Raw genomic sequence first — 15617 nt, 5'->3', positions numbered from 1 at the left:
TCCACTTCCCCAGAGATCTGGTGGTTTCACTCACTCAGCAGCCTCTTGCCTTGTCTAGTCTTGTTTCCCAGAGAAGCTCCCTTTTCTGGACTGCCAATCAAATATTGCCATGCTTTCTCAATCCCAGAAAGAATCAAAAGAGCCTTTGGGGAATTTTATCGCATATAGGAAAGCAGTGAAGTTTTGGCAAAAAAGAGATTATGTGACCCAAGTATATTATCATGCCACTAGTGGTAGACATCTCCAAGTTCCAACAGCTATAGGAGAAAGAAGGACTCAGCCATGGTTTTGATTCCATTTGATTCCACCATCATTTACTAAGCAATCTCCATGTGCTGAGAACTATAGCATTCTAGAGATGCCTGCTAAAGGTTGCCCAAGAAGTTCATAAGAATGACAATAATGACAGCTCCCAGCACCATTACTGCAGGGCTCGGCAGCATCAGAAATTGCTTGCACATAGCCCACCCACCCTTACCATCAAAAGAGTTTGCTGGATTCTACATGCCAGACCCTGCATTAGGAGACCCTCCAGTCTCCTAATGGGGCTTCGTATTAGACAAACTCAAACCAAAGCCAGGCAGCAAAGGAACCCATCAATACAATCCATATAGTTGAGCCCCTAGCCACACAGAGCAGGGTGAAGAAGCATGGGAAATAGGGTGAGAGAGGCAAATGGAAAATGCCCAGCACGTTTCCCAAAGAGTGAAACTGCATTTGAGAGAAAGGGGGGCCTGTGGGAAGGCACTTAACCCTGGATGGGAAGGTAGGGAGGGGTGGCTAATACAAAAAAATTCAAAAAATCGTAAAAAATGGCTATGAACTGAGTATCCCTAATATGCTTTCAAACAAAAGAAGATCTGGCTACAAACTTGAAAAATTATAAGGCACAAAATGACTCAACTCTTATTATGAGAGGAACTCGACTTTCACATTCAATATTGAAAAATAGAAGAGGGGCACATTAATTAAGAAGATAGACAGGGGATCTCATAAGGGTTTAGAAGAGTATTAGGATTTTCTTTGAGTCTAGAAGAAAAGGGAAGCACTTCAATAGAAAGAAGGTCATATGTAGGATAATCTGAATAAAGGCATGAAATCAGAAAAATAAGAGTGTATTCAAGGACTGATGAATTGCCAGGAACAGGGCAATGCACAGTAGGCTGGCAGGAAAATGTGGTCAGATTCATATGAAAAAGTAGACTGGTGCCAAATCAGAAATATTTTGGAATGGCAGACGAAGAACAGACTGCTATGTATGCAGCCGGGCATGTTCGAACAGAGAGTAGCTTGCTCAGTCCAAGATGCGCGTGGCACTAACCTGCCAGGTAACTCAGCTGCAGGATGGATTAGAGGACACTGAGGGCAGACAGAGAAGGCCAGTCAAGAGGCACACAGTAAAGATGGAAAATGGCTATGGACAGTGGGAGGGGGAGAAAGGAGTAGCTGCAAAATATGTTATAAGGTTAGCAACAAACACATGGACATCTAGACATCACGGTGGGTGGAGAGGGAGAACCAAGTGTGCCTCTGAAATTTCTCCACTATCTTCCTATGAATATGTTTCTGCCATTCAGCATGATTATTTGGGATGAGGCTGGGGGGTAATTCAGTTGTAGAAGTTACTGTAGGACATCCAAGTTTCAATGTTGTATCTGGTGGCTGAGAGTATAGATCTGATGTGGGAAACTACAATGAGGTGATGGGTTTTAAAACAGGGTGAAAACTGAGGCAAGAATTAGAGTCAGGGACCATTTAAGAATGTGACATATCTGACATAGAGTAGCTCTGGCTTGGGAATGGTTCTATACATTGTCTGATGAATACAAAGATGAAGTCTGAGGGAAAATAGGCAAGGAGGATTCCAGGGTGAGGGGAGTTTAGAAGTAGGTAACCAGGGTTTCGGCAACATCATATGCTAGATGTTAAACAGCTCTGAGACACAAGGCCTTTGACAAAATTCAACAACCCTTCATGCTAAAAACTCTCAATAAATTAGGTATTGATGGATGTATCTCAAAATAATAAGAGCTATCTATGACAAACCCACAGCCAATATCACACTGAATGGGCAAAAACTGGAAGCATTTCCTTTGAAAACTGGCACAAGACAGGGATGCCCTCCCTCACCACTCCTATTCAACATAGTGTTGGAAGTTCTGGCCAGGGCAATTAGGCAGGAGAAGGAAATAAAGGGTATTCAATTAGGAAAAGAGGAAGTCAAATTGTCCCTGTTTGCAGATGACATGGTTGTATATCTAGAAAACCCCATCGTCTCAGCCCAAAATCTCCTTAAGCTGATAAGCAACTTCAGCAAAGTTTCAGGATACAAAATCAATGTACAAAAATCACGAGCATTCTTATACACCAATAACAGACAAACAGAGAGCCAAATTATGAGTGAACTCCCATTCACAATTGCTTCAAAGAGAACAAAATACCTAGGAATCCAACTTACAAGGGACATGAAGGACCTCTTCAAGGAGAACTACAAACCACTGCTCAATGAAATAAAAGAGGATACAAACAAACGGAAGAACATTCCATGCTCATGGGTTGGAAGAATCAATATCGTGAAAATGGCCATACTGCCCAATTTAATTTATAGATCCAATGCCATCCCCATCGAGCTACCAATAACTTTCTTCACAGAATTGGAAAAAACTACTTTAAAGTTCATATGGAACCAAAAAAGAGCCCGCATCGTCAAGTCAATCCTAAGCCAAAAGAACAAAGCTGGAGGCATCACACTATGTGACTTCAAACTATACTACAAGGCTAGAGTAACCAAAACAGCATGGTACTGGTACCAAAACAGCATGGTACTGGTACCAAAACAGAGATATAGATCAATGGAACAGAACAGAGCCCTCAGTAATAACGCTGCATATCTACAACTATCTGATCTTTGACAAACCTGACAAAAACAAGAAATGGGGAAAGGATTCCCTATTTAATAAATGGTGCTGGGAAAACTGGCTAGCCATATGTAGAAAGCTGAAACTGGATCCCTTCCTTACAACTTATGCAAAAATTAATTCAAGATGGATTAAAGACTTACGTGTTAGACCTAAAACCATAAATACCCTAGAAGAAAACCTAGGCATTACCATTCAGGACATAGGCATGGGCAAGGACTTCATGTCTAAAACACCAAAAGCAATGGCAACAAAAGCCAAAATTGACAAATGGGATCTAATTAAACTAAAGAGCTTCTGCACAGCAAAAGAAACTACCATCAGAGTGAATAGGCAACCTACAGAATGGGAGAAAATTTTTGCAACCTACTCATCTGACAAAGGGCTAATATCCAGAATCTACAATGAACCCAAACAAATTTACAAGAAAAAAACAAACAACCCCATCAACAAGTGGGTGAAGGATATGAACAGACACTTCTCAAAAGAAGACATTTATGCAGCCAAAAAACACATGAAAAAATGCTCATCGTCATTGGCCATCAGAGAAATGCAAATCAAAACCATAATGAGATACCATCTCACATCAGTTAGAATGGCGATCATTAAAAAGTCAGGAAACAACAGGTGCTGGAGAGGATGTGGAGAAATAGGAACACTTTTACACTGTTGGTGGGACTGTAAACTAGTTCAACCATTGTGGAAGTCAGTGTGGCGATTCCTCAGGGATCTAGAACTAGAAATACCATTTGACCCAGCCATCCCATTACTGGGTATATACCCAAAGGACTATAAATCATGCTGCTATAAAGACACATGCACATGTATGTTTATTGCAGCACTATTCACAATAGCAGACTTGGAACCAACCCAAATGTCCAACAAAGATAGACTGGATTAAGAAAATGTGGCACATATACACCATGGAATACTATGCAGCCATAAAAAATGATGAGTTCATGTTCTTTGTAGGGACGTGGATGAAACTGGAAATCATCATTCTCAGTAGACTATCACAAGGACAAAAAAACAAACACTGCATGTTCTCACTCATAGGTGGAGATTGAACAAGGAGAACACATGGACACAGGAAGGGGAACATCACACTCTGGGGACTGTTGTGGGGTGGGGGGAGGGGGGAGGGACAGCATTAGGAGATATACCTAATGCTAAATGACGAGTTAATGGGTGCAGCACACCAACATGGCACATGTATACATATGTAACGAACCTGCACATTGTGCACATGTACCCTAAAACTTAAAGTATAATAATAATAAAATTTTTTTTAAAAAGTGGTATAGGAGAGAAAAAAATAAAAAGCTCTGAGATACAAGCAGGAGGAAACCAGTATGTGTCCTGGTTACAAGAGGAAGTGCATGGAGAACCAATCCCTTTAGAGTCCACAGCCTCTCTGGAGCCAGCTCCCAGTTTTCTCTCTTTGGAATGTATTAGGTTTCTACAACTGTTGTAACAAATTACCACAAACTTTGTGACTTAAAACAACATAAATTGTATTATATTTCAATTCTAGAGGTCAGAAATCTGAAATGGGTCTTATGTGGCCAAAACAAAGGTGTTAGCCGGGTGGTGTTCCCTTGGTGGCTCTAAACGGTAATCCATTTCCTTTCCTTTCCCAGCTCACAGAGGCTGCTGACATTCCTTGGCTCACAACCCCTTTCCTCCATCTTCAAAGCCAGCAGATGAATGTCGTCAGTTCTCTCTCTGATCCTCACACTCTTGCCTGCTTCTTTCACTTATAAAGACACTTATGATGACATTAGACCTGTCTGGGTGGGCCAAAATAATCTCCCCATCCCAAGATCCTTAACTTAATCACATCTGCTAAGTCCCATTTGCCATGTAAGGCAACATATTCACAAGTTCTAAGAATTAGGGCATGGAAGTTTTGGGGGGGGGCGGCATTATTTGCCTATCACAGAGAATACACTTTGCCCTACTTGGAATGCCCTAGAATATTCCAGACATCCCTTAAAATACAGACAGTTTAATTAGCACCTGGTTGGGACTCATTCACTGATGACACCTCCAGGCAGCTACTCCCTCCCTGCTCCCTGCTCCTCCGGGATGGAACTCAGCACTCAAGAGACCACCAGACTGGTTCTACTGCCACCAAGGACTTTCCCTCTGATAACGACAGCAAGAAACTTGATCAAGGCATTTCCATATGCTCAAGGACTAGCAAGATTCTTTTTTTTAAGGATGATTTTTTTTTTTTTTTGGAAGAAGGAAGGGGAAACAAAAGAGAACCTGAAGGAGGGGAGGGTAGAAAAAAGGAAGAAAACTGAAGATTATGATTGAGTCTATTTAAGTTAGGCCTTTTCTACATTTTCTTGGTTCAGCTCTCAAACAACACAGTCCAATAGGCATTGTAATCCATATTTTACTCATGAGCAGATCAGGACTCAGAAAAGAGATTTGCCTTGCCCAAAGTTGAGCTAGGAAGATGGGAGCTGGGAGCTGTCTGGCTTTTGCCACCATATTGTCAACCACGATCCCCTAGGTTTACTCCACCCCAGCCACACTGGACAGCATGCTGCCCCTACACATCACTCCTTCTCACTGCAGACACATCACTCTTTCCCGCCACAGTGCCCTCATACTTGCTACTCACTCTGTCTGGAATATTCTCTTCTAAACATTGTCATATCACTTGCTCTATAACTTTAGGTGTCTGATCAAATGTCACCTCTCCAGAAAGGCCGTTTAAGACTATTCTTTCTATAATAGGTCCTTTCCTCAAAACACTCTTGAGCCCCTCACTCTGGTGTATTTTTTATCAAAACACTTCTCACTAGTTGAAATCAAACTACATATATATAATGTGTGTGTGTGTGTGTGTGTGTGTAAAGGTCCAGGAAAGCAGGGATTTAATGCATTCTGTGCCCCTAGGGCCTTAAAAAAAATCTAGAATAGAAAAGGTATTTCTCAATAAATGTCTATTGAATGAATGTGTCAACTGCAGAATGATGAGGTTTATAAATTTGGAAAGGAGAGCTTTATTTCTCATAAAGTTTTGCAGCCTGCAGGGTGGCCTTTCTGACAACCTGGGTAGCACAGCTTCTGGTAGGAAGCCAGAAACAGATACTTCAAGGGAGGGACAGGGGGAGCAGAAATGCATGCTGAACGGGGTGGCTGAATATGTATATTTAATAACCTATAGAAGGAGTTATTAGTATTCATGAAAGGAGACACATGTCCATGTTCAATTGAACTTTGTGCCCCTTAATGGGACTCCTGTACAAAAAATGGTGGTGTTAGCATGATCTGAGGGTGGAGTTGTCAGTCCTCTAATGTCAAAAGATAAAACAGAGGACAAAAAAGCCCTCACTACATATTCTCAGTGGACTAACCAGAACAACTCCGTGGTGGGTGGTCTCTTATCAGACAAAACAGGAGGGGCAGTGTCAGGCAATTAATTGAAATCAGTAGCGAAGTCTTCTGAATGGGCTGGTTTCTGTTATGCCCTTAGGGAAGAAAGCCTAATTGTGGTTAGTGAAGGAGGGGAGATAATAAGGTGTCAAACATCCTTATCCCGTCATGGTTGAGAACTCAGTTTTCAAGGTTACTCTGGGGTTCCCTTGGCCAAGAGATGGTCTGTTCATTCAGTTGGGGACTTAGAATTTTATTTTTAGTTTATAAATTAATAAATGAATGAATGAGGTGTGAGATACAGTAATGCTATAGGAATGTTGAGAAGGCAGGATTCCAGGAAACATGAGCTACAAAGGAAGAGCTATTAGGGATAAGGTGGCATTTGGGCTGATTCTCAGAAACAGGGATGAATATCCCATTTGCGCCAGGAAAAAAAGTGTGGAGTTTGGCAAATGTGTGGGCCCTTCATAGAAAATAAAAGGCACACGTCAATGTGTACAGACATTTTATTTCTGAATGGCCTACTTCTACTTCATTGTGGTCAAAACGGGCCTGTCATTTCTGAAAGCAAGAGCCTATGGCCGAGGACATAGTTCTGGGGTCAGGCCAGCTTGTGCTTCATAGCCACACTCTACCACTTACCAAACTTTGCAGATCAATTATCCGCTCTGACCCTAGTTTACTTCCTCAAATAATTAAGATGATAAATCTAGTTTCCAGCATTGCCCTAAATGTGCAAACCAGAAAACATATGTAAATCACCAGGTACTTAGAATGTGCTCAAGAAAACTCAGTTATTTCCTTGACCCCAGCTTCCCTAACTGGCCTAGACCAGGATTAGATTTTTTTTTGTTTTTTGTTTTTTGGAAATTGTGCTGACATTATTTTATTCTCAGTAATTTCTTGAAACTTCAGGGTTAGATCTAAAGATTATTATTGTCTCCTTCAGCCGCCCCAGGGTGACGGCTGTGTTTTAATGGGGTCACATTTCTCCACAGAGTCTGCCCTAAGGGGCTATAACTTGGGGCCGTCATCAATCCTGGCAGCTCGTTGTGACCTTGGGTAGAAAGGAGGACATGAGGTTCCCTTGGGCCAGCCCCTCACACAGGGAATCAGATGACAGGAGGCCAGCCTGGCTTTGCTTCCTGCCAGCAAGTCTGCCTTCAGCATCCATCCTCTCCCCACAGACCAAATGTGCCACAGTGGGAAAATGTTCCCACAGAACCATGCAGGCCCTTGGGCAAAAAGCTGATCCCATTACCCACCGGTCTTCATTACAATGAGAAATTAGAGCTGGGAAGGTCCCACAGGGTGCCTGGAACTGCCTCCTTTCCTTTGCTGCAAAGGGTCACTCCCACAATCAGCCTGCAGCAACCGCTTCTCAGAGAATAACAGAATTTTTCTTGAAAATGTCCATTTAAAGGAGTCCAGCTCCAGTCCCCTTCCTTGGTTTCCTCTATCACTTTCTGCTATTTAACTGAGTCACTTGAAAGAGACCAATGCAAACACCAGTATCACTTCTAGTTGTGAGGTCAGACAACTAGCCCCCACCACAGAACTCAGGAAAATGCATATGCAAATTGCTGGTCCCCTTGGAGAATTTGACCCTTCTAATATGGCAGAAACTCCTTCTATCTCTTACCTTTCTGAGCACTGGAGAAAATCAAACACTGTTCTCTAAGTGGGGTTCAGAATCGCTGGAGAACGTGGTAGAAATGCAAATTCTTGGACCCTAGTCTAACCTACTGGATCCAAAGTTCTGAGGGAGAAGTTGAGCCATCTGTGTTTTTGCAAGCCTTCCAGTTGACACTTCTGCACACTCAGAACCACTAGTCTAGAAATCTCGGCTCTTTGCAAAGACAGTAGTACTCTAGGAGATGCCTGGTATGGGGACAGAAGAAAAGAGGGAAAGGCTCATAGAGAAGGATGAGACCTGTCCTCAGTGGCTGAGAACTGGCAGACCCAAGACAGGCCAGCTCAAGAGGTCTCTGAAGCCCACTTGTTGCGGGTCTACCTGGAATGACCTCAGAAAGGAGGTGACTCTGGCAAACTTGGTTTAAGTCACAGTGAATTTCTTGACATTCTGGTGGTCCTAACTTTCAGGGTGGTAATTCATGATTCAGTATCACCCTTGTGATGATCTTCATTAACACAGAAGCTAGAAAGAAATTATTTAGGCAGATATTGAGGGTAAGAGAGTCCTTGATAAGGTTTCCTTTTAATAAAAAGCAGCCCCCAAATCATTTCTTTTGTAACAAAAAGCAGCCTGAGAAATCAAGCTGCAAGCATAAATAAGCAAGCAAAAATGCCAGCAGTTGTGCCAATAGGAAAGGGATATATGGAAGCCAGGTTTATTCAACATAAGGTTCCCTCATTCTTTTTCTTTGTCCCCATGTGTGTGGTAAAAAAGCAGACAACATGGCGCCGGCCAGGTAGCGACCCCATCTGCATAATACAAGATTAGGCTGGGATGGCCAGCTTCTTCACACTCTATGCAAACAGCACACCTGGTCCAACCAATCTTTTGGGCCCTATGTAAATCAGACACTGCCTCCTCAAGCTCGTCTATGAAACCCCATGCATTTCACCACAAAACCGGAAGACCAACTAGGGATCCCCTCTCTCTCTTGGGAGAGAGAGCTTTTCTCTTCTCTTTTCTCTCGCCTATTAAACCTCCACTCTTAAACTCACTTCTTGTGTGTCTGCGTCCTCGATTTCCTTGGCGTGAGATGACAAATGTCAAATATTTACCACAGACAGTGATGCCACTTCATCATGTTCCCAGCACTGCACTACCAGATGATGGGAGGGGGCAATGGAAAGTCCTAACTATCCCAGCCCTGAGGTTTATTTGGGCTTTCCCTTTGATTGTTTTAAGCTCTTTCTGCCTACATTTTCTTTGGTCTTAGCTCAGTCAAGACACTAAAGTATCTTAATCTCTCCTTTTACCTGTTTCATACGTTATTTTCCTTTTTCAGAAGAAGAAAACAAAAAATAATATTTATTTAATATCTATAGATACTTGGCATTTTACTAAGCCAATGAAATACATTATCCCATTTAATGCCCAGATAACCCTGTTAGGCAGGCATACTTATTCGATTATGTTTAAATGAAATAACTGAGGTTCCAGGAAGTCGTTATTTGAATAAAGAGCCTGCCTAGTATGAGATGGAACTGTGTGTGATTCTACTTCCCTCTCCAAGTCTTTCCCTTAAGCACGAGCTTTCTTTTTTATATTGGGAAATTTACTGTGTACACAAGGGTAAATAAATCATGTAAGTTCACTGCATTAAACAAGACTAATTTATTCTGCAGTAATAAATGTCTACATCTCAGTAGCTTAGCACATAAATTATAGTTTTTCACTTACATGAAGTTCACTACAGGTCCAGAGGTTCTCCAGGGCACCCCCTTTCAGCAGTGACCCAAGAGGTCCAGGCCGTCTTCATCTTCTGGTTCAGTCAACATGACAGGGAAAAGATCTCAGGGAGATCATGTGATAGTTTTTACCATCTCCATCTGGGAATGATGCTCCTCACGTCCCTTCACATTTTATTGACTAGAACTGAAGTTATGGCTTCCCCTAAAGGCAAGCAGGCTGGGAAATGCGGAACTCTATGTACCCTGCAAGAGAACAAGTTTTAGTGAACACAGAGCGTATATTCTGGCTAGCATGGCTTAAAGAAAATAGTAAAATCAATATACATATACCTACCACTCAGCTTGACAAATTCTACAGTATCAGAGAAGCCCATATGTGCCTCACCCATTGCACCACCCTCTCATAGCAAAGTTCTATCTTAAATTTTGTGTTAACCATTCCCTTCCTCCTTTGTAAATAGAATCAAACACTTGCTTGTATTTTTTTTAAAAAATATGTACAGAGTTCCTGTTCTTGAACTTTATGTAAACAGAATCATAATGTATATATTTTTCTTTGGCTCAATATTATGTTTTTGAGATTTATTCACACTGCAACATGTAACTTTAGTTCATTTATTTTCACTAATGCCCAGTATTTTATCAAGTGAATGTACCAACATTTTCTATTCTACTGTTTATGTAAAATAGAAATTCCATGTGTTTGCTAACATGAATAATGTTGCTCTCAATATTTGTGTAAGTATCTTCTCATGAACTTTCTCAAGAGCATTTTAGGGCATACACTGATGAAATAAATTGCTAAGTTATAAGACATTCTCATTTTCAGTTTCACTACAAAATGACAGACTGTTTATCCATAAATGGAATTGGACAATAAGCAGTGTTGATGAGGATGTATAGGAACAGAGACTCTCATCTTCCTAAGTTCAGTGGGAGCAAATGTTGGTAAAATCACTTTGGAAAACAGTGCGTAAATGAGTCCCATATTCAGAAACAATGTTGTTTGGGACAAAAGGATAATATTCTGTAAGTTTTTCGTTGGTGATGCTGGCAGAAACGTTAAGATATTAAGGCAATTTCATGTCCAAGGCAGAAGGCCCTCCAGTGAGTACAAACACATCCCCAGTGGAAGTCCCTTCATGATGGAAGAGGTCATTGCAATCAACCTGCCACTAAGTAGCTGGTTGATTCCCCTGTAGAGTGTGACTGTATTGGGGGTACAATGTTGTTCTCCATCATTGGCTGGTAGACACACACACACCAAGTTGTCTAGGTTGGACTGGCCAGGGAGAACCTATGAGGTTTGGCCCATAAATATTGTTCATTCCTGCTGCTCTGGCTGCCACTTCAACACTTGAGTTCTGTAAACAACTATTTTAGTGGCTAAGGAAAGATGTTGACTACATCCACAATTTTGTCATTTTGTCAACCTGATTATTGAGGATTTCCCTAGTGTGAATTCTCTTTGGTGTGAATTCACACAAACAACTATCTTCCATTTAGGGCCCATCTTGTGAGATTCACACATACATCTCTTTTTCCAGAACTCCTTGTCACTAATTCTCAAATCTTGTCATTCCAAGTCACTGGTCATTAGACATAACCATTAGCCATTGCCCATGAATCAGTGAACATAGATACCTCTATTTCTTCTCTCAATCAAAGTGAGCAAACAAGTTTACTGACCATAGTCTTGCCCAGTGATAAAATATACTTTCCCCACTGCAATTGATGGCTACCTTGGATTGGGGCTATAAAATTGGCTCATGTAAGCATATTATCATACCCATCTACAAATCAAGACTAAAATATTTGGTCACAGGGAACTCTCCCCATTAAGTTGAAAATGCGAGCTGAAAGAGTAGTGTCGATGCAACATAAGTGAATGCCATGAAAACTTTCATTCAGGATCTGCTTCAGCCTGATTTCACATAAACTATTTCCAGGTGCTAATCAAGTACTTCAGAACATCATAGCGGCTAAGTGCAGTGGCTCACGCCTGTAATCCCAACACTTTGGGAGGCTGAGGCAGAAGAATCACTTGAGCCCATGAGTTTGAGGCCAGCCTGGGCAACACAGTAAGACCCTGTCTCTATAAAAAAATGAAAAATGAAATAAAAAAGAAAAGCATAATCTGATGAAGGTTTTTGACCAGGTGTGATGGTTCATACCTATAATACAAGCACTTGGGAAGGCCAAAGTAGAAGGATAACTTAAGCCTAGGAGTTCAAGACCAGCCTGGGCAATATAGTGCACCTGTGGTCCCAACTACTTGGGAGACTGAGGTGGGAGAATCACTTGAGCCCAGGAGTTCGAGACCAGCCTGGGCAACATAGTACAACCCTATTGCTACAAAAAATCTAAAACTTAAATCTAAAAAAAGGTTTTTGCCCAAGTGCAATGGCTGACACCTATAATTCCAGCACTTTGGGAGGCTGAAGTGGGAGGATTACCTGAGCACAGCAGTTTGAGACCAGCTTGGGCGTAGTAAGATCTTGTCTCAAAAAAAAAAAAAAAAAAAAAAAAAAGAAAAGAAAAAGAAAGTAAAGAAAAGAATTGGGCATGGTGGCATGTACCAGTGGTCCCAACTACTTAGGAAACTGAGGCAGGAAAATCACTTGAATCACTTGAGCCTAGGAGATCAAGGCTGCAGTGACCCATGATCCTGCCACTGCGCTCCAGCCTGAGCAACAAAGCAAGATTCCATCTCAAAAAAAAAAAAAACATTGCAAGCATCACACTGTGATGGATTATATAGCAAGAGTCTTATTATCACATATACAATTACTACTAGGTTCCAGAAAAAAAAAACAAAACACAGAAACATTTTTTCCAAAGAAAAATACTTGATGAATGACATGAGCAAAATGGTAAAGTTGGTAGCTACAAGCTTTTTTGCCTCCACAGAAACATTGAAAACCAAGCAGAAACTGTAAGATCCACATTTGTTGGAGTTCTTAAAAAATAGTTAAAAGTTTACAGAAACTAAGCAAATGCTGAATAAACAAAGAGATAACTTCAAAATAGTAGAAAAACATCATAGTATTTTTACTTGACCTTGTAAACCCTCCCAGGATAGAGGTGGTCTTGAAGACAACAACCTGCATTTCCAGGAGGGGACCCTGGTTTATGCTTCCAGAAGGAGCAAAGAAGACCTTTTTACCAGTTATTGTGTTTGTATTCTAAAATTCCTGGGAGTTACCTGAAGAAATTATACAAGGCACTCATTTCTGTTTGGCTTAATTCAGAAATCATACAAGATAGAAAAGTCACAGACAGTGCTAGAAAATGTAAAATGAAGGAAAGACTTGCAGTCACCTGAGATAAAGATTAAGACACAAAATTGAGACACATAATAGATCACCTAAAGTCTGTAGGAAGATCCGGGGAGGAAGTTTTTTGGGAGATGGGAGGGGATTAGGACAGCATTTCTGGACCTGCCCTGGGCTAGAGGGGGCCCACTGCCATAAAGGATGAATCCCAGACCAGGCCTACAAGCTGACTTAAGAGACCTTGGGCCTTAAGGGGACATCAGTGGTAGTCTGGAAGTTCTCCTTGTGGGCCTGTGGTGGTGGTGGCCATGGGGTGAGCCTCCTCTGCATTTGGAAAGGAGAAGGAAGAGTGGGAAGGACTGCATCTTGTGGTCGGTGAACCAGCTCAGCTGCAGTACCATAGAACACCAGGTAGACTTTAACGTTTTTGACTCCAGTTGCTGACTCCTGAATTGCACCTCTGGACACACCCATGACCTGGGGGAACCCATCACCCTCAAGGGAAGTACACTGGCCTGGCTGGCTTTGCAACCTGCTGATTATAGAGCCCCAGGGCCTTGAGAGAAAATTGGCAGTAGCCAGAGAGTGGTTATAGCAGGCAATGGACAAGACCCAGCACAGTCACAGTGGCAGTGACCACAGGGGCTCTTGTGTCACTCCACACTCAGCTTTAGCTGGCTGAGGAGAGGGAGAGAGAGAGAGAGAGAGATCTTTGTTTGGGAGAAAATAAGGGTTGAGGACAAGAGTTACTGCCTGGTAATCCAGAGAATTCTCCCAGATCTTGTCCAAGACCATCAAGGTGACACCTCAAATAGTCTGTAAAAACTACAGTGTTACTGGGCTTGGGGTACCCCCTAGAGTAGATACAGCTTAAATCACAACACCCAAGTTGTTTTGAATGTCTGGGAAGCCTTCCCAAGAAGAACAGGTACAAACAAGCTCCAACAGTGAAGACTAAAATAAATACCTAACTCTTGAATGCCCAGACACAGATGAACAACTACAAGTATCAAGACATTCCAGGAAATAAACTAAATAAGTCACCAGGGACCAATCTTGGAGAAACAGAGGTATGTGACCTTTCAGACAGAATTTAAAATAGTTGTGTTGAGGAAACTCAAAGAAATTCAAGATAACACAGAGAAGGATTTCAGAATTCTATCAGAAAATTTTAACAAAGAGAATGACATAATTTAAAAGAATCGAGCAGAAATTCTAGGGCTGAAAAACGCAGTTGACATACTGAAGAACACATCGGAGTCCTTCCTTTAATGCCAGAACTCATCAAGCAGAAGAAAGAATTAGTGAGCCTGAAGACTGGCTGTTTGAAAATACACAGTCACAGGCAACAAAAGACAAAAGAATAAAAAACAATGAAGTATGCCTATGAGATCAAGAAAATGGCCTAAAAATGGCAAATCTAAGAGTGATTGGCCTTAAAGAAGAAGTAGAGAAGAAAATAGGGGTAGAAAGCTTATTCAGGGAGATAATAACTGAGAACATTCCAAACCTAGAGAAAAATACCAATATTGAAGAACAAGAAGGTTATAGAACATCAAGCTGATTTAACCCAAAGAAAACTAGCTCAAGTCATTTAATAATTAAAGGTCAAGGATAAAGAAAAAATCTTAAAAGCAGCAAGAGAAAAGAAACAAACAACATACAATGGATATTCAATACATCTGGCAGAAGACTTTTCAGTGAAAATCTTACAGGCCAGGAGACAGTGGCATGACATATTTAAGTGCTAAAGAAAGAAAAGAAAAAAACTTGTATCCTAGAGTAGCATATCTGGCAAAAATATCTTTTAAACATGAAGGAGAAATAAAGACTTTACCAGACAAACAAAAGTTGAGGAACTTTATCCCCAGACCTGTCCTACAAGAAATGCTAAAAGGAGTACTTCAAGTAGGAAAAAAAGGACATTAATGAAGCAAAAAGTAATCACTTGAAGGTACAAAACTCAACAGTAATAGTAAATGCCAGTGAGTATTATATTATAACACTGTAACTGTGGTGTATAAACTTCTATTATCCTAAGTAGAAAGGCCAAATGATGAACCAATTAAAAATACCACAACTTTTCAAGACATAGACAGCATAATAAGATCTAAACAGAAGCAAAAAATAAATAAATAAAAGTGGGAGTAAAATGCTTTAAAGCTTAGAGGCTTTATTAGTTTTCTTTTTGCTTCTTTGTTTATGTAAACAATGTTAAGTAGTTGTCAGTTTAAAATAATTGGTTATAAGATAGTACTTGCAAGCCTCATGGTCACCTGAAACCAAAAAGCATACAACAAATCTACAAAAAATAAAAGGCAAGAAACTAAATCATATCACCAGAGAAAATCGCATTTGTTAACAGAAGACAGAAAGGAATGAAAGAAGAAAGGGCATACCACAAAATATCCATAATACAAATATCAAAATGTCAGAAGCAAGTCCTTACTTACCAATAATAACATTGAATGTAAATGGACTAAACTCCCTGATAAAAAGACATAGATTGGGTGAATGGATGAAAAAACAGGACCCATTGATTTGTTATCTACAAGAAACACACTTCACCTATAAAGACACACATAGACTGTAAATAAAAAGATGTTCCATACCAATGGAAACCAAGAAAGAGCAGGAATAGCTA

The 15617-nt window shown here is 40.9% G+C and overlaps 1 long non-coding RNA gene across 6 annotated transcripts in view; it reads left to right on the top strand.

The window, feature by feature from the left end:
* Positions 1-15617, top strand: part of LOC129480287 (uncharacterized) — a 48990-nt gene that overhangs the window by 22155 nt on the left and 11218 nt on the right. For 4 of the 6 annotated variants that reach the window (XR_010120531.1, XR_010120530.1, XR_008656966.1 and 1 more), the window contains one exon: positions 4559-4703. The exons of the other annotated variants lie outside the window; for them this stretch is intronic. This is a non-coding gene — a long non-coding RNA (uncharacterized lncRNA). Of the gene's footprint in view, positions 1-4558; positions 4704-15617 lie in introns of those variants that run through there. 6 annotated transcript variants of the gene reach the window in all.

Source organism: Symphalangus syndactylus, chromosome 4 (genome assembly GCF_028878055.3).
Source record: "Symphalangus syndactylus isolate Jambi chromosome 4, NHGRI_mSymSyn1-v2.1_pri, whole genome shotgun sequence".
NCBI lineage: Eukaryota > Metazoa > Chordata > Mammalia > Primates > Hylobatidae > Symphalangus > Symphalangus syndactylus.
Note: the sequence above shows the minus strand (reverse complement) of the source record. Positions and strands in the feature narration are given on the sequence as shown.